Genomic DNA, 18,378 nt, shown 5'->3' on the forward strand with positions numbered 1-18,378 from the left:
CCTTGAAGCTTACCCACCAATCTACAGATTCTTGTGGTTCCATACCAACTAAATTGTGGTCAACCTTAAATTTTTCCTAAAATACGACTGAAATTAGTAGAATTTCATGTATACTGTGGATAGGTCGAGCTCCATGAGTGTTCCAGCTCCGAGGAAAGACCTGAGCAGGAGAAATCATTAATGTAAAAGGGGTTCTCCAGAGAGTCTTTGAGTCTTGAATCAGTTTTTAGATTCTTCACCTAGCGGTTTTGGGCTGGTTTCATTTCCAGGTCACAAGAGTCACCTGTTCTATAGGGGCTGGAAGACTATAGTAAAGCCAGCCGCCATAGCACAGGCGACTTGTGGTGAAAATGGGAGAGGCAGAGGAGCAACCCATTAGTTGGCTGCTGGTTCTGATCTTATCACCCAGGATGAGAACCAACCTGGAAAACTTAGGTATAGCATCTAAAAAAATCACTGAAGGGAGGAAGTCTAAAAGGGGTCCCCGGAGAATCCCTATGTAACATGACAAGCTTTATTTTTGAAAAAAAAATGGTTACCTATTGTAATGTCCAATTCTTTTCAAACCTGGTCATCTTATGCCTTACTATGAGGATATCTTAACCCCATAAAAAAATAAGGAAAGACTCCTTTGTTTACGCACATGGTTGTTAATAGAGTTGCCAATTCCTTTTGGTTTTGGTAGAAGCCCCACAATTTCCCACGTAGAACCATCTTAAATATTACGTGCTGTAGCATCGATCATCCTTTAATAGCCAGGGATTAGAAGGCATTTTTATCCCTCAGCTTGTCTCAGTTGGTGCTATTTTTATGTAATCTGCATTAAGAAAGCGTTAGGCATCTTTTCTCTTACAGCGCCGAGTTAACAAGATTGACTCTATTAAAAGTCCTACACATAATATTCGAAGAGGTTGTAATAGTTAAGAGGGGGTCACATGGGCCGCTGAGCCTTTCACTTTCTGGTCTCTGCTTTGCTGATCTGTCCGTTGCTTACATAGGCAGTAATAAATACAATTTTGCAATATTGCAACGTTAAAGAGGAACTGACAAGTCTGCGATAGCAGAAAGTACTAAAGGTGGCCGCACACGACAGATGGATCTTGTCAAAACCAAGTCGTCTAACAGTTTATTGCATATCATGGTGTCCTGACCCTTCCATCGGCAGATATCCTAGGAAAGCAGTGTCACACAGTTTGATTTTCAATACATCTGATCCCTAGCATAAATGTGTATGGGGTGATTGAAAGGAATTGTCACCTGTACAAACTTGGAGACGTTTTTAGGATGGCCCATAAGTAGGTTCTGTGTTCCTTGCATCACTATGCTGTCTTTAAAGGGGGTTTCCACTAAAGATTTGGCATATCTGTAATATAAGCTATTGCTTAGTACTTGGTAGTTGTCTGACTGCAAAGACCCTGACCCATCCTAGCAATAGTGGTGGAGGTCCTCACTGGAGTGAATATCCTTTATTGTACTCGACGTTACTCTGCCAAGCTGGGACCTTCATCAGGATTCTTCAATAGATCTTAATAGGTCGTGTGATGGGATTTATTGGGTCTTTTTGTATCATTTATTTGAGATGGCGATGAAAGAGTGTTTTGGCCGTACAAGGCAAAGTGGTCCAGACAATGTACCAGAGTGGTGAAGGCTCATCTGGTGCAGTGATATTCCAGCAGAAGACAAGCTCTTCTTTCAGGGTTGTGGAGCTGAAGTCAGGGCCAGTTTTGGGTGGATGCAAAATAAAATGAATCCTTTTTTTTTACGTTGTATTGTACAATTGTTGTGTACTCGGATGCATAGTTTGTTACATATTTACTATCATAAGAATTCACTAATTTTTATTAATTGTTCAGTTAGAGGAGCTTTACCACTTCTGTTTGACCATGGCCATTGACCATGTTGAAGGAATCTGAGTCCAGCTGTGGTATAGAGGTGGAGTCCAAATTGTTGGTTTGGCCAGTTGACAATGATTCTTTTGTGGAGTGAACCCCCTTGTATCCACAATAATTTAGGATGTTATTATTTGCAATTGGCAGGGCAATAGTTGTAATTGGAATGTTTTGTGGCCATAAATCGCCATGTAAACTTAGTTTACAGGGGTTGTCTGAGACCCATGGGTAATGGATACACAAGGACCTCACCGATCAGCAGCAGCCAGAAGGTGTATGGCCAAAGGCAGGCCAACTCCTACTGCGGTGAATGGGAACAGGTCCCAAGCTCCACCACTACAATTTTTAGAGTCAGAAGCTGTATACATATGTACATTGTAGATGTGGAGCCTGGGAACTGAGAAGGTAATGGGAGCAGAGCGGCCTCTGATTAAAAAAACCTTGTATACAGGTTCTGGCAGCCAAATCAGTTCATTCGTGGGGGTTCCAGGTGTTGGATCACCCACGCTCTGATACTGATGACCTACTCTATGGATAGATTTTCTGTATAAAAACCAATAGGTCCTAAATAACTCCTTCAAAGCTGAAACCTCTTTCTGAACCTTGAAGTCTTTGGAGTAGAGCAAATTTCCCGTCTCCCATCATCCATAGTATAAACTCCTATTCCAGGGCCTCGCTCAGGTTAATGACAAAAGCATTCACCCTCTTTTTGCCTTGTCTAAATAATGTGAAGGACTGGGTGTAATGAAGTGGCCGGATTGTTTGTCGTGTTTGAAGTGGAGTTAATAATTGATGCTAAGGTGCAGCCGGGCTGTGAGAAGGGGCGGCCATGTAATGCTGCGTCTATTAGAATAAATCTCAAGTATGGCATCGCCTAGAAAACTTTTGATGTTTTAAAAGTCAAGTTTTCCATCTGATCAGTTTTATTTTTGCTTTTTTTTTTTTCAAAAATACTCCTAGATTGAAGTTAGCCGGTCTCCATCTTTCTGCTTGGTGTTAGGGACCGTGATAATATACAAAAGGTTAATGCCCACTATTACCGCACATGAAGAACATTAGTTACCAGTCTTAAGTGCCTTCCCTTATGTTTTTTTTAAGGCAAATTTCCGGAGCTGAGTGCAGTACTTAGCAGCTTGTAAAGTGCCTTCGTCTCCGAGGCATCACAATGGCTGCCATTATCTGGGTTGATCCACTGTATGGCCTGCCAGTTCATTAGCAGAAAGTATATCAATGAGGTCAGAGGTGTAAAGTTCCTCACATCCTTATACTGGTACCATTAGTAGTACAAGATCCATGCCCAAGATAATTGGAAAGTTGTCGCTATCAGGGAATTTTTGCTATCTAGTTTGCTACCTTAGTCCATTACTGTAACCCTCAAGTCAAGGCAATAAGACTTGTTGGTTCCCCCTTGTCAGGTGACCTGCCAGATTTCCTTTTCCCCCTCCTGAAAAAAAAATTTCATTATGTTTTTAGATGTTGACTTTGATTTAGTTCCCTACAATACTCATCAATATGTTTTACGTATCTGAGTTCAACATTTTACCTTATATAATGGGGCTGTTTTTTTCATGTTGGTACAGCGAGGTTGTTCTTAAGTTCTACCCATCTGTGAGGGGTTACTAGATCCAAGATGGAGCTATCGATGGGTTCACTCACTGACTATGGCATGGGTTAGCTGTATAGTCTGTATGCCCATTGATAGTTGTAAGTCATATAATGCAAACCATAGCAGCGACCAACTAACTGGTTAATTCAAACTTCCAATTTTTTGGTTTTTTTGTAAATTCTATCCTTCTCTGGTGGATACGCATTTTAGCTGACTACAGGACTTGGCGGTCTGCAGAAAACCTTCTTTGTAGACAGACAGCCTGATCTTTTTGTTGAACAAATCCATACAAATCTGTCCGGCCTTGTCGAAGTGAACGAGCGCCCACTTTAGTGGTTGGGTTGCCATATTATACTTTTTGGACTTGCGTCAAGGCACAAAGATGAAATGCAGAGGCAATTGCAGCCCTCTGACTAGGATGGCTCACTGCCCAGATACTAGGATACCAAGCCTTATATTTTTCCCCTCTGACTGGGTCTCCATAGTCCATGAGAGAGACAAAGCGTCCCGAACAGTTTTTAAAATGTCAGTGAGAGATGTGTTTTGGGTACCTACCCCTGCACTATAGACTGCTCCTGCCCTTTCTACTATACACCCAATGGGGCCCATACACCTTAAACTCAAGTTGATAAAAGATCATTCCAACCATATTGTTCTTCAGATGAACTAAACAATCAATGATTGCTTTGGCCGACCAACTGCACACGTTCATCATCCCGAAAGTCAGCCATGTTTGATCTTTCGTCCACAAGCTATCTTCCCTTTAAAGACTGTTCCCAAAAAGCTTCTTTGCCATTCTCTTCACCACCAGTCGAATTGGTAAACCTTTAACTTCCTTCTGTCTAATATGTATGATCACTTTAAGGCTAGGCTTCCATGGTGCGGCAACCATATGCATTCAATATGCTACCTACCGACACTGGCCAAGAGCTGCGTGAATTTGGGAATAATACCTCAGTTTTCAGAGTGTAGCTTGGGATGGGCTGAGTTTCATATACAAATGGTTGCGACAGAAGGAAAAAAAAATGTAGTAAATAGAAAGCAGATGTTCATAGTCTGTGTCTTGTAAATGGAGGGAGGAAAGTGGCATGGAAGTATCAAGGAGTAAAAGAGCGACTATGGGCAACCCAATAGTGTTAAGGCAAATTGTTTGTCTATAGCAGGTCATTCTTTCTTAGGCCGGGTTCACACGATGTCTTTTGGCACGTAATGTGGAACGTAGACGCCGCGGGAGCTTTTTTTCGGGCCGTATACGCTCCCATTGTTTTCAATAGGAGCTGGTACCGTATACGCGGCGCTATTTTGTGGCCACTGCAAAATCACGGTCGCAAAATAGCGCCGCGTATACGGTACCGGCTCCCATTGAAAACATGCCACATTACATGCCAAAATACATCATGGGAACCCAGCCTTAAAGTGAATGCAAGGAACTGTACAGAAACAATGGGACAATCTTATTTTAACCAAGTGTCACCAGAAATGGGTTCCATTGGCCGTTCTTTCATTGTTGAGGATTCTCGTCGATCAGACACTTGTATGCAATCCCTGATGTCGCTGTCGCCAGTCCAGATGATTTTCCATTTCTCCGTTAATTATACAAATCTCGCCCTCCTGCAGCTTTTCTACCGTTAATTTATCAAATATAGTATTCTTCTGGCATTGTCAAATGCCTTGATATAGAATTCTACATCTCTGGCTGCTCCCAGCGTGACGCCCTCCGCTCCTGTGCACTGCAGGATACGCTTTTATCTATTTACAGCCAGTGTAAATAAACAGGGGACATCCATGACGCACTGCACGGGCTTCCAGAAGCTTGTAAAGTTACATCTGCCCGTAAAATGATTAAGTGCAATGGTCTGGGTTTATTTCCAACATTTGTAATGCTTTCAAAAGAAACTGATATTCAGTCTAGTTTTTACTATGTTTTTGTACATGATTATGGGGCGGCCATCTTGCCTCTGCTCTGTTAACAGCATTTAGTGATGTGCTTTACTGCACACTTGTGATCATAAGCAGCAATAGTCTATGAGGCCTATGGGAGACATTTCTAGGTGTGATCTGTGCAGGGAGGGGAAGTAGATAAGTTCTGACATCTATTATCAGTAGTGAATGGCATGATGGGTCAGTGGTGTTATCTTCTATTGTAACACTGTCTCATGAAATGGTGGTAACCGCTGCAAAGAAACCCCTTCTGAATTTGCAAGTGTTTGTAAACTATTATGTTTAGTGGGCAGAGTGAAAATTGCATAATATAGTAATTCTTTAAAGGGATTCTACCGTTGAAATTTATTTTTTTGGCAATCACACATCGGAATAGCCTTTAGAAAGGCTATTCGTCTCTTACCTTTAGACGTGGTCTCTGCTGAGCCGTTCCTTAGAAATACTGGTTTTTACCGGTATGCAAATTAGTTCTCTGGCAGCGATGGGGGGCGGGCCCCAACGCTGAAAATGCAGTGGGGGGCGTCCCCACTGCTGTTTGAAAACATGCTCGAGCGACACCTCTATCTTCGGCTGGATCCTCCCCTTCTTTCGTCATCTTCCTTTGCATCACCTCCGACGCCTGCGCAGTCGGCTCTGCCAGTGAGACACTAGCAGAGCCGAGTGCGCGTGCCGGCCAGCGGCCATTTTTGGGAGGCTGCTCTTGCTCTTGTAGTTCAATACCAGAGCGGCCTCCCAAAAATGGCCGGCATGTGCACTCGGCTCTGCTGGTGTCTCACTGGCAGAGCCAACTGCGCAGGCGTTAGAGGTGACACAAAGGAAGACGACAAATCCCTTTAACATACAGTGCAATGAAAAAAAATATAAAAATATAATCTATATTTATAAAAAATATACATATATATTACTCATTATATAGCATATATTATATTTATATAAATAGTATTTTTTGGGTGACAGTCCCTTGGAGGAGTTGAACATAGCTTTGTAATAAAACAGCATTTATATTCATCTCCTAATCCTCTTCATAGGATACCAGCTTGCTGCAACCAGTTGGGTAGAGTTTCCATCTTGCATTGTATAGTCACATTTTCTATACATGTCACTATCCCTAATCCCTGCTCACAGTTAAGCCAGGCTACAACAATGCAATGAATGGCGTTTGCATTTTGTCCATTGTGATGTTTGTAGCACTTTTCACTGCTCCGACCAAACTCCTTACATCCACAGAATGTGACAATACACTAAATATTTCCTTTGTTTCCTCTTGTTACAGGATTTCGTACCAGCAGCCACACGTTACGCCAATCTGGGATTTGATGCAGAAGTCTTCCCCCTAGTAAGTCCAATATCCTCTATACCAGGTTTAGGCCTATGAATTATCCTAACCTTGTACTTTATGTATGTCCAGACATATATCATCTACTCGCTCTCCTGGGATTTCATTGGAGGAACATGAGGTAGCTTCTTACGTACATGGGGTTACTCAGAATTATCTAGTGATATGAAATCTGACAAAGATGGCATTACTATAATATTGCTATACAATGGGCACAATATTGAAGGACATTACCAATTATGTGTTCAAGGTCTCCTGTGTCAGGTGCCGTATAAAACATCATGGGCCGCCATAGTCATGACATTAGTTATTACGGGTGTGTGCGTATGACATCAGGGTAGGGGTGCGTTATACTTGTGTATTATTCTAGATGTTCATGAGCATGTGACTATATGACAAACTTGTAATGGGTTCGAGTTTGGGTGGTTCAGGTCCAAGATTCATTTCAGGTCGATCTACTTGGAATTTATCACATCCTTAAATTGGCATAGTCTATAGTGTATAATGCTCTCATGGATCCTAGGAATCTATCTATCTATCCAGTTTCTAGCATACCCAGCCAAAGTTATAGAAAGTGACATTATTATACTCTACAGTCTCTTCAGACTCCAGAATATAATAAATGGAGGCCAAAATGTGCCCAGGGTCACCACTGAGGCCTAGTGATGGACATGGACACTCCCAAGCATTATAATGTTGTGATACTCGGTATGCCCATGTGACCACTGGTGGCCCAATCACAGGCCTCAGCAGTGCCCAGGGCACATGTCACAGGAGAGTGCCAAATGCCACGCAGAGGTAATAGAAAGTGAGAGTGGAAAAAAATTTCTGTCGCCTCCACCTATTATACTCATTGGCCATCTTAGTTCAGCTGAGACATATCTACATTTGTATGGTTTAAGAAAAAAAAACTGAACAATGTGGAATATTCTGGCCAATCCCGGTTTGGTACAAGTTTGTTCACCCATCTCTCATGTTTGTTTTAGTAAATTATTTTATTTACGATAAATATAACAATTCCAGGTCATCTATTTTGCATTGACCCTTTACTCACACGGGGTTTTTTGGATGGGAACCTGAGGTGGAGGCCGCCTCAGGTTCCAGTCCACAATATGGGTATCTGCGACTGGATGCCGGTGCACTGAACCGGTATCCAGTCGCGCACTCCGCTCCGGATCAGGCCCAAATGAATGGGCCTAGTCAGGAGGGAGTGTCTTCAGGCGAATCAGCCTAAAAGAATGAGCACCTCGCTTCTTTTACCGGGAGTCAGAACAAACTGCTCCCAAAAAAAAGAGCTTGCCCGGCTTCCATTGATTTCAATGGGAGCCATCTGTTTGGTCAGGATTTTGAGGCGGATACGGCCTCAAAATCTTGACCAAAAAAACCCGTGTGAACTTACCCTAACTCCTTCAAAAAGTTTATGAATAGTTTCACCACTGGGTGTTATCTTTCCCCCTGTCAAAGAGGCGAATCCTTATACAAAGCAACACGACAGCATGAGTTATACATTATCGAAGTGTGAAGGAACACCCCCCCCCCCCAATGGTAACACCCATGAGGAACCCGAAGAACAGCACAATGCAGAGTTATAAGCAAAGATCCTCTAGAATTGTGGTTTCATGGGAAATACAAGTAGTTACTAAAACAGACATGTCAGGAAAGATAACAGCTCCTTCTTAATCTTTCTTCACCAGCTTACAATGGTTTTTACAGATTAAGTAACTGAAATTCTTGCACAGTGTAAGCTATTCTGAATTATAACAAGTTAGATCTACATATTGGCAAGATATTTTTCCAACTTACCCTCCCTGTACATTCTTGCTGATCCCATCCTACACAAAATCCACTAGATCTTCCACTTCTCCTCTACTTTTGTTATCATCTTTGTAGTCTCATACTCAGGACTCTCCTCAAGCTTCACTTGTTTGATGGAATTCCCTTCCGCCTGTCATGGCTTGGGAACTTCTTGTCTCTATGGCTGAGTTTTTTTAAGGCATACCTTAAATTTCAGTTTATAATAAAATGACTATCCGTAAAGAAAGCCCCTACCTGTGCGTACATGTAAGAGGCTTCGTAGTGTTGATTTTCGTGTATTTATGGTATTTCCTCCAAGGTTAAAACTGGAGGTCACTTGGCAGGATTCCTGTGGTTTTGTCACTTATGGTCTATGAATGACATTCCTTTGAAGTCAGTACAAGATAGAGAAGTGTGGTTATAATGTAGAGACATGGGCCTCTTCATGACATCAGGGAAGGGGTTAGAGGGTGATTTTGTCACTGGGGTCTGGGTGTCGCAGCTTTCCAGGTTGAGTAGATGGATTAATAAACATTTCAAACCCCTATTCCATACAGGAGGGGTGAATTAAACAATAGAAGCAATTATTATCCATTGGTCTCACCTCCTTAGTCCATTGTCCAGTGACTGGCAAAGGATTAGAATAATGAACCAGAGGGCCATCTCTAAAACCTGAAGCAATGCCTAACATTATAAAATGATGCCCAGAGGAACTTGGGAAGAATATGCAAATCTGTCTCCCATGATGTTAATATAGGGAGACGGTGCCTCAGTCATGCAGCCTATTAGGGGGAGATGCCTTTAATATCATGCCCGACCTTCCCAGAGGCCTTTGCTGCAATGATATAGGATTTTACCAAGTCAGTCTCTCAGCCAAGGACAGCTGTTTCAACCTTTTTGGATTTCTTCAGACCGGCATAGAGAAGACTGACTTGGCAGAGGTGAGAGGCTTCTAGACCAGGTTAAGGGGATATTGCCACTCCTTAGGGAGAGACCAAAGGCCTCTGGGACGGTTGGGCATGATGTTAAAGGGAGCTCCCCCTAGTGGGCTGCATGACTGAGGCATTGTCTCCCTATATTAACATCATGGGAGACAGATTTGCATATTCTTCCCATGATCCCTCACAGTGGAGCGCAAATGGCTTAATAAGTCTCCACACACCTATATGGTGGTCTCTCCCTAAGGAGTGGCAATATCTCCTTAACCAGAGGAACTTGGTCACATATGTGGGGTCAGCTGAGTTGTTTGCAGCCATCTTTTCATTGTAACTTGTAAGAGTGTTTTTTTGTTTTTTGTTTTTTTTTCAGATTTTTTTTCCCCTTTTTTATTTGATTCTTGGTTGATTTTTGGATGTCACTTTTGTTTTGTGGCTTTTTTTTGTATTAAAGTTGATCCCTGTATGCTTTATAGATCCATTGCCTTTTAATGTGTGTTTCCTTTCTGACTGCTGGGAGCTGTAAGCGTGCGTGTGTATGTGTGCGTTGCATTTCTATTGGATGCAATAGGTAGTGACAGTGTGTGTCGGGGTGTGTTTTTTATGCTCAATCTGAATCTTGAGTGAAGAGTGAGTGTCTTATTCAGTGAGTGGCATGAATTAACCCCTGACAGACGCACCCATGTCACATGCTATTACAGTCCGTACATAACACTACCATGTTCAGTCACAACCATGATCTATATTGGTTATGGCTCCATTTTTTGTGACCATTCAGCAGTGGGTCACACAAAGGAGATAATGGAACAGATACAGAATAGACTGTATAGTTTACATGCAGGCAGGGGAAAAAAATAAATGAATTACCCATCCTCCTGTAAATGGCAGCTGGGGCGCTCAGAGATTTGGAACACCCACTACGTGCCGTGATGTCAGGGGAGATGAACACTACACATCTCACACCTTTTAAGATTTGAGTCAGGGAGGGCTCTCTTGACATCCAGTGCATAGACACTGCCTTATGGGATGGAAAGATGCAATCCCTGAGAAAAGTATGCTCCTTTCTCCTCCAGAATAAGTCCCAGGAGGCAAACTCATGGCGTTGTAGCAACTGGTTTGTCAAGCACTCCTCGAAGGAGCTCCAACACCTTTATGGTGCATCTTTGCAAGATAGAAGTTCACTTGACCACCGCACTCCCTCCCTATTCTTGATGCGGCAGAAGTTTTGGCCTCCACTATATGTACTGCTTGTTTATAGTGCTGTGGGTGTTGTTGAGGAGAACCATACAAAGGTTAATAACCCCCAAAAGGAACAAGTGGAAGCCCTTTGAAAGTTAAACATCTCATGAGATAGGGAGGGTGAATAATAAAGGTGAGCTTCCAGACCCTCACATTGCCCGGAGGAACTGAAGATTGCACGTATGGGCACCACACATATCCCTAGGGCCTTAACCTAAGATATTTGATGATGATAACAATCTTTATATAGAGTCAACATGTTGCAAAGGACTTTATGAATCCATAGGGCACGTGTTCAAACACACTTAAACATTACAGAGTAAATAATCATCCACGCAACGGGAGTGAGGGACTTGCTTATAATCTTTAAGTCAATAAGGGCATCACATCACAAGATGATTGGGTCCTCCGTCTCCAGGACCCCATAAACGTCACTGTGGTTTCCTCTGTGGTACTGTATATGTACCCTACATATCCCAGGGGTACACTTCCTGTCAACACCAGGCAATTAACCTGCATGTAATGTCCATGTGGACTTGGCCATTGGTTGTTTTTCAGACTGATGGAAGGATCATGTAAATTGTGTGAGGCTTTTATTTGCTCATCATGATGGCTGCCCAGAGAAAAAGTTAAGAATATCAGACCTGATAAACTGACCTCAGTTTAGCGTGAGTCCAAATTTAAGGGCGCTCATCTGATCACAGAGTCAACTTCTCTTACTAGAGCTCAAACTCTAGTATGGCAATGTCTACTGTTGACCTCAATGTCCATCTCTGCCTCTTTACTTCTGAAATGTCCTTATTTTTGTACATGCCCAAACTAAATGGGGTTTATTGAGCCCTGAAAATTAGTTTGGTTACTTTTTTTCTTAAATACCGGTCACCGTGGTCATAGGCGCTTCCTGACTCCTGTGACACTAGGTGACAAGTCCTCACTCTAGTGAAAATAGGAAGTGGTGGAGGACTCCATTGACCTCTGTCATGGGTACGATACAGAATTAGGTTGCATCAGAATTTTGTGAACCGGTTCAAACCACTAAAGTTCTCTTGATCTGGGTGGAAGAGTAATACTCCCAAAGGCGACTCCCCATTGGATTTGTGCAGCTTGTCACGTTCTTTATTCCTGTAGTGAGACCTTTCAATAATGTAATGGAGAGCAACCCTTAGCTGACATCTCCCTCAAGTCCAAATTTGCTTGTTGGTTACCTACAGATTACAGGTAGGTACTGGGTGTTCCTAGAAGAGCAATGGCTTATTGAAGGGACGCCCTTCTAACAAAAAGACTTGGTTCCAAGCAATGAACGAAGCAACTGGTTTCTGTGGACACAAGGAGGGTTCTATGACTCTGCAGGTGTAGAAGGGGGGCACTATTACTCTTCGGGGGCACAAAGATGGCTTCACACGAGCCTCTAGGTACGCCAGAGTCATAGTGAATTTATACAACAAAGTGTTTCACTTCTTCCTCTGACTATACTAACTAACCAATACACAGACCTATCCACGGATAGATTCAGAGTAGAACAGATGGTTTACCTTCGTCATGCGGACAGAAGCAGCTAAATGTGAATAACACATTTTTTTCAGAAGTTTTTGTCAGCGGTGTATAATAGCAATATGCTGTAACGGTAAATGTTTTGTGCTGCATCCCGCGGATCCCGCAGGCGCACAGCTGCTGTACAAATCAGACAAGGCAAATGTTTGTTGACTTATGTCACCGCAGAGAAAGTCTGAACATCTGTTTGCTGACAAATCTGTTACTCGCTGATTTACACAGAAACCATTTTCCTTTTTACTGTTCTATCTAAAAGTCATCTCTATGGAAAGATTGGCGGGTCACTGAAAAATCCCATTGCTGCAAATGAGATGGGGCAAAACTGTAAGCTTCCGGTCCAAATGCAAAATCTGCACCAGGATCCCCTAACCACTATGGACCATATATAGTCCTACTGGCATGTCCTGTATCTGAAGGGCCTTAGGCCAACAAGACCCAGGCATAAGAACAACTTCTGCGTCTTCTATTGTTACTCGACTGCCTGTGATAATGGCTATACCCCTGAATGGTTCTTCTATACTTAACTATGGAAATGTCCCTATGAGCATTTCGGGGGAGCACAAATGACTACAACCCCCTACCTCAGGAGCAATAACCACAAATGAACTTGAATTCATAGTCTACACTATATAGAGTATATGGGAAGAATATGCAAATCTGACTTTGATGATGTAATTAGGAAATCAGTGCCTGAGGCATGCACACCAATAGAGGGCGCTCACTGAGAATGTGCAAGTCTATCTTCCATGATGTAATTAGGAATGCGGAGCCTCAGTCAAGCAAACCAATAGAGGGTGCTCTCTTTAACATCATACTGACCTTCTCAGAGGCCTTTGTTTGCAATGATGTTGGGATTTTACCAGATACAGTCTCTCAGCCAAGGACAGCTGTTTTGATGTTATTGCATCTCGTCAGCTTGGCGCAGAGAGGACTGACCTGGCAGAGGTGAGAGGCTTAGACAGGGTTGGGGGGATATCGTCACTCCATCGGGAGTATAGTACTTCTTCCCAAGTTGGTCCATTATGTCCCCTGGAGGAAGCAGTAATGCACCAATTTGGGGGTGGAGGTACAAACTCCTACAGGCCAATGGAAATTGTTAGTCTACTAAGAATTGAACAAACATACTATAGTGGTTGGTTACCTTCAATGAAATTTAACATGCCTGATATAGGATGGATGGCCAGTCCCAATGGGTTCATCTTTCGACTTTACTCTTCTGTGTATGGGCACCATTTATACACGTAATTACTGTGTGCACCCTGGTGTGCACTGAGTTTCTGGCTCTATTTTTATACCTTATTACAGTCTGTAGTCAGCAGTAACGTCCCCTTTCCCATAACTCCAGGGATCTAGGCTAAAATCTCTGTCTATAACCTATCAATTACGGACCAGTCTTTTTCCCCTCTCCATGGACATCCAGCTGCTAATGTACTGTGTCCTATCGAGCATTCCAGAAATTTTTAGCTTTAAGCACCGAGCGCGGCAAAATGACTGTATTCATTTAGTGCTAATAACATTTACTTCAGTGCGCAATCCTATATGTATCTCATTGCACATCACAAGATTAATCTACTAATAGATTATGGCACGGTAGGCGCACAGACAAAATTTCCATCAGCGAGTTATTACAGCATACTGAAAACTCAACACACATTTTAATAATCGCTGATGGTTTTTAGGGAGAGCAACAGGGGCAGCTGCTAAGGGGCTCTGGGAAAAGAGCAGATCAGGCTTATTAAAATACAACATGGCGGTCATTGAGGTAAAAGTTGCTCTCATACACTTTAATATGCTAGCAATTCCCATGGCCGTCACTGGTCTTCTGATATTTGATGTCTATCACTAGCCCAACCTAACCATGTTATTGTATGACTGTTACTAGAAAGTTGCATCTACCATCAACTTTGATCTGGCTCTATAAATTGTTGTAAATACCTGTTTAGGGTGCACTCAACATCAGTGTCCTTTTAATCTGTTCTTCTGGTCTCATGGCGGACCAGAATAATGGATCAAACAGTAATCCAATCTAAAGACTGACAACAATGTATCCTGAGGGAACCTATTGACTATAATGTGGTCTGTCTGTTCACACCTAAATGGTGGTTCTCTCCCTATGGAGTGACGATATCCCCTAAACCCTGTCTAAGCCTCTCACCTCTGTCAGATCAGTCCTCTCTGCGTCGAGCTGACGAGATGCAATAACATTGAAACAGCTGTCCTTCGCTGAGAGACTACCTGGTAAAATCCCAACATCATTGCAAACAAAAGCCTCTGAGAAGGTCGGCATGATGTTAAAGGGAGTGCCCTCTATTGTATGTCTTGACTGAGACTCTGTCTTCCTAATTACATCATGGAAGATAGACTTGCACATTCTCAGTCAGCGCCCTCTATTGGTGTGCATGCCTGAGGCACTGACTTCCTAATTACATCATGGAAGTCAGATTTGCATGTTCTTCCCATGGTTTTCTTCCTGACATCGATGGATGAAAAGTCCTTCTTGCAGGAAGTCTTCATCCCTAATTTCAGAGGGACAATGGTGCAAATGTGAATGGAGCCTCACCGTATGTTCACACTAGGGTTCGATTCTCCATCATTTGGGTTCGCACGGGGATTTGAAGGATGGAGAGCCTGTCTGCTTGAAAAGCGGTTACCTGAGGGCACCCATGGACACCATATTGGGGTCAGGCAGGTATCAGTCTGGTTTCCTCGTTGCAGGACTTTTCTCTAGGTAGAACCTATGGTGATGTCTTACAGAGACTCCAATGCAGATGTGACCCTAGCTTTAGTCGGGTTTGACAGTAGTAGTAATACAGTAGCTGTCAGGGTGTAGAAACAATAACTGATCCTATTGACTATAATGGGGTCTATCTCTTATCTGTTCTTCTCTCCCAGACGTTGCTGGACAAAAAAGTGCCCAAATTTTGGATGGATATTGGTACAGGTGTAGACTAGCTAGTATCTGTCAGCGAGTATTTTTTTCACTTTGTTGAGGCACTAGCTAGTATAGTAAGACCTACATGTAATGCTGTCTCGGAAATGGTATATAAATTATATCTTTCAGGAGGAAGAAAACCATTTATCTAATGCCAACTATAGGTAACTATTAGAGATGAGCGAACACTAAAATGTTCGAGGTTCGAAATTCGATTCGAACAGCCGCTCAATGTTCATGTGTTCGAACGGGTTTCGAACCCCATTATAGTCTATGGGGAACAGATACTCGTTAAGGGGGAAACCCAAATCCGTGTCTGGAGGGTCACCAAGTCCACTATGACACCCCAGGAAATGATGCCAACACCTCTGGAATGACACTGGGACAGCAGGGGAAGCATGTCTGGGGGCATCTAACACACCAAAGACCCTCTATTACCCCAACATCACAGACTAACAACTACACACTTTACACACTCAATACCACCTCTCTGACAGTAGGAAAACACCTTGAAACATGTGTATTTGGCACTTGCAGTGAGGAGAGCTTGTCACCAGCAGTGAATTTGGCCCTTGTAGTAAGTTGAGGTTGGCACCAACATTTGTTTTGAAAATCAGGGTGGATTGAGCCTCTAACCAGCAGAGTTTGGGCAAATTCATGGTGGAGGGAGCCTCTAAAAACCCCAGTTTGGACCAATTCATGGTGGAGGGAGCCTCTAAACAGCCCAGTTTGGGCAAATTCATGGTGGAGGGAGCCTCTAAAAACCCCAGTTTGGACCAATTCATGGTGGAGGGAGCCTCTAAACAGCCCAGTTTGGACCAATTCATGGTGGAGGGAGCCTCTAAAAACCCCAGTTTGGACCAATTCATGGTGGAGGGAGCCTCTAAACAGCCCAGTTTGGACCAATTCATGGTGGAGGGAGCCTCTAAAAACCCCAGTTTGGACCAATTCATGGTGGAGGGAGCCTCTAAACAGCCCAGTTTGGGCAAATTCATGGTGGAGAGAGCCTCTAAAAACCCCAGTTTGGACCAATTCATGGTGGAGTGAGCCTCTAAAAACCCCAGTTTGGACCAATTCATGGTGGAGGGAGCCTCTAAACAGCCCAGTTTGGGCAAATTCATGGTGGAGGGAGCCTCTAAAAACCCCCAGTTTGGACCAATTCATGGTGGAGGGAGCCTCTAAAAACCCCAGTTTGGACCAATTCATGGTGGAGGGAGCCTCTAAACAGCCCAGTTTGGGCAAATTCATGGTGGAGGGAGCCTCTAAACAGCCCAGTTTGGGCAAATTCATGGTGGAGGGAGCCTCTAAACAGCCCAGTTTGGGCAAATTCATGGTGGAGGGAGCCTCTAAAAACCCCAGTTTGGACCAATTCATGGTGGAGGGAGCCTCTAAACAGCCCAGTTTGGACCAATTCATGGTGGAGGGAGCCTCTAAACAGCCCAGTTTGGGCAAATTCATGGTGGAGGGAGCCTCTAAACAGCCCAGTTTGGACCAATTCATGGTGGAGGGAGCCTCTAAAAACCCCAGTTTGGACCAATTCATGGTGGAGGGAGCCTATAAACAGCCCAGTTTGGACCAATTCATGGTGGAGGGAGCCTCTAAAAACCCCAGTTTGGACCAGTTCATGGTGGAGGGAGCCTCTAAACAGCCCAGTTTGGGCAAATTCATGGTGGAGGGAGCCTCTAAAAACCCCAGTTTGGACCAATTCATGGTGGAGGGAGCCTCTAAACAGCCCAGTTTGGGCAAATTCATGGTGGAGGGAGCCTCTAAAAACCCCAGTTTGGACCAATTCATGGTGGAGGGAGCCTCTAAAAACCCCAGTTTGGACCAATTCATGGTGGAGGGAGCCTCTAACCAGCAGAGTTGGTGGAAATCAGGGTGGAGGGAGCCTCTAACCAGCAGAGTTGGTGGAAATCAGGGTGGAGGGAGCCTAGTATTAGCAGAATTGTGCAACGCTTATGGTGGATGAGTATGAGGATGCGGAGGAATTGGAGAGGTTGAGTACAGACATGGAGTTTCATGTTGGGGTGCTTTACACAGGTGGGCCCAAAAATGAAGGCTCTATCCAGTGGTGGTTCATTTTTATCAAAGTGAGCCGGTGGGCACTCTCAGCTGACAGACGGGTGCGCTTGTCAGTGATGATGCCACCGGCTGCACTGAACACCCTCTCAGATAGGACGCTGGCGGCAGGACAGGACAGCACCTCCAAGGCATATAGGGCAAGTTCAAGCCACAGGTCCAACTTCGACACCCAATACGTGTAGGGCGCAGAGGGGTCGGAGAGGACAGGGCTGTGGTCGGAAAGGTATTCCCGCAACATGCGCCTATACTTCTCACTCCTGGTGACACTAGGACCCTCCGTGGCGGCACTTTGGCGAGGGGGTGCCATAAAGGTGTCCCAGACCTTAGACAGTGTGCCCCTCGTTTGTGTGGACCGGTGAGAACTTGGTTGCCTACTGGAGGAACTGCCCTCCCTGCCGCCAACGTCACATGCTGGAAACATCTCCATCATATTCTGCACCAATTGCCTGTGGCAAGCATTGATGCGATTGGCCCTCCCCTCTACCAGAATAAAAGACGAGATGTTGTTTTTATACCGGGGGTCAAGGATAGCAAAGATCCAGTACTGGTTGTCCTCCATGATTTTGACAATACGCTTGTCGGTTGTAAAGCACCCCAACATGAACTCAGCCATGTCTGCCACAGTGTTAGTTGGCATGACTCCTCTGGCCCCACCGGAAAGTTCAATCTCCATTTCCTCCTCATCCTCCATGTCTACCCATCCGCGCTACAACAATGGGACGATTCGAAGTTGCCCGGAAGCCTCCTGTATCACCATCACATCATCGGACAACTCTTCTTCCTCCTCCTCCTCCTCCTCCTCCTCCTCCATTAAACGCAGTGAAGCGGACAGATGTGTGTACCTACTCTCCAGCTGTGACGGATCGGATGCTATCCCTGACTATTCTGTGTGATCTGAGTTATCCCTGATGTCGATCAGGGATTCTCTCAGAACACACAAGAGAGGGATTGTAAGGCTCACCATCGCATCCTCAGAGCTCACCCTCCTTGTGGACTCCTCAAAGACCCGTAGGATGTCACAAAGGTCTCTCATCCATGGCCACTCATGGATGTGAAACTGAGGCAGCTGACTT

General features: G+C 44.1%; 1 protein-coding gene across 1 annotated transcript in view; it reads left to right on the top strand.

The window, feature by feature from the left end:
* The window catches only part of HPCAL1 (hippocalcin like 1), a 118,772-nt gene that overhangs the window by 41,323 nt on the left and 59,071 nt on the right, over window positions 1-18,378 (top strand). Inside the window, exon 2 of the mRNA XM_075269157.1 lies at window positions 6,710-6,772. The gene's annotated coding sequence lies outside the window, so the exon portion shown is untranslated. The remainder of the gene's footprint in view (window positions 1-6,709; window positions 6,773-18,378) is intronic.

The sequence above is a fragment of the Leptodactylus fuscus genome, chromosome 3, assembly GCF_031893055.1.
Source record: "Leptodactylus fuscus isolate aLepFus1 chromosome 3, aLepFus1.hap2, whole genome shotgun sequence".
Classification (NCBI taxonomy): Eukaryota; Metazoa; Chordata; class Amphibia; order Anura; family Leptodactylidae; genus Leptodactylus; species Leptodactylus fuscus.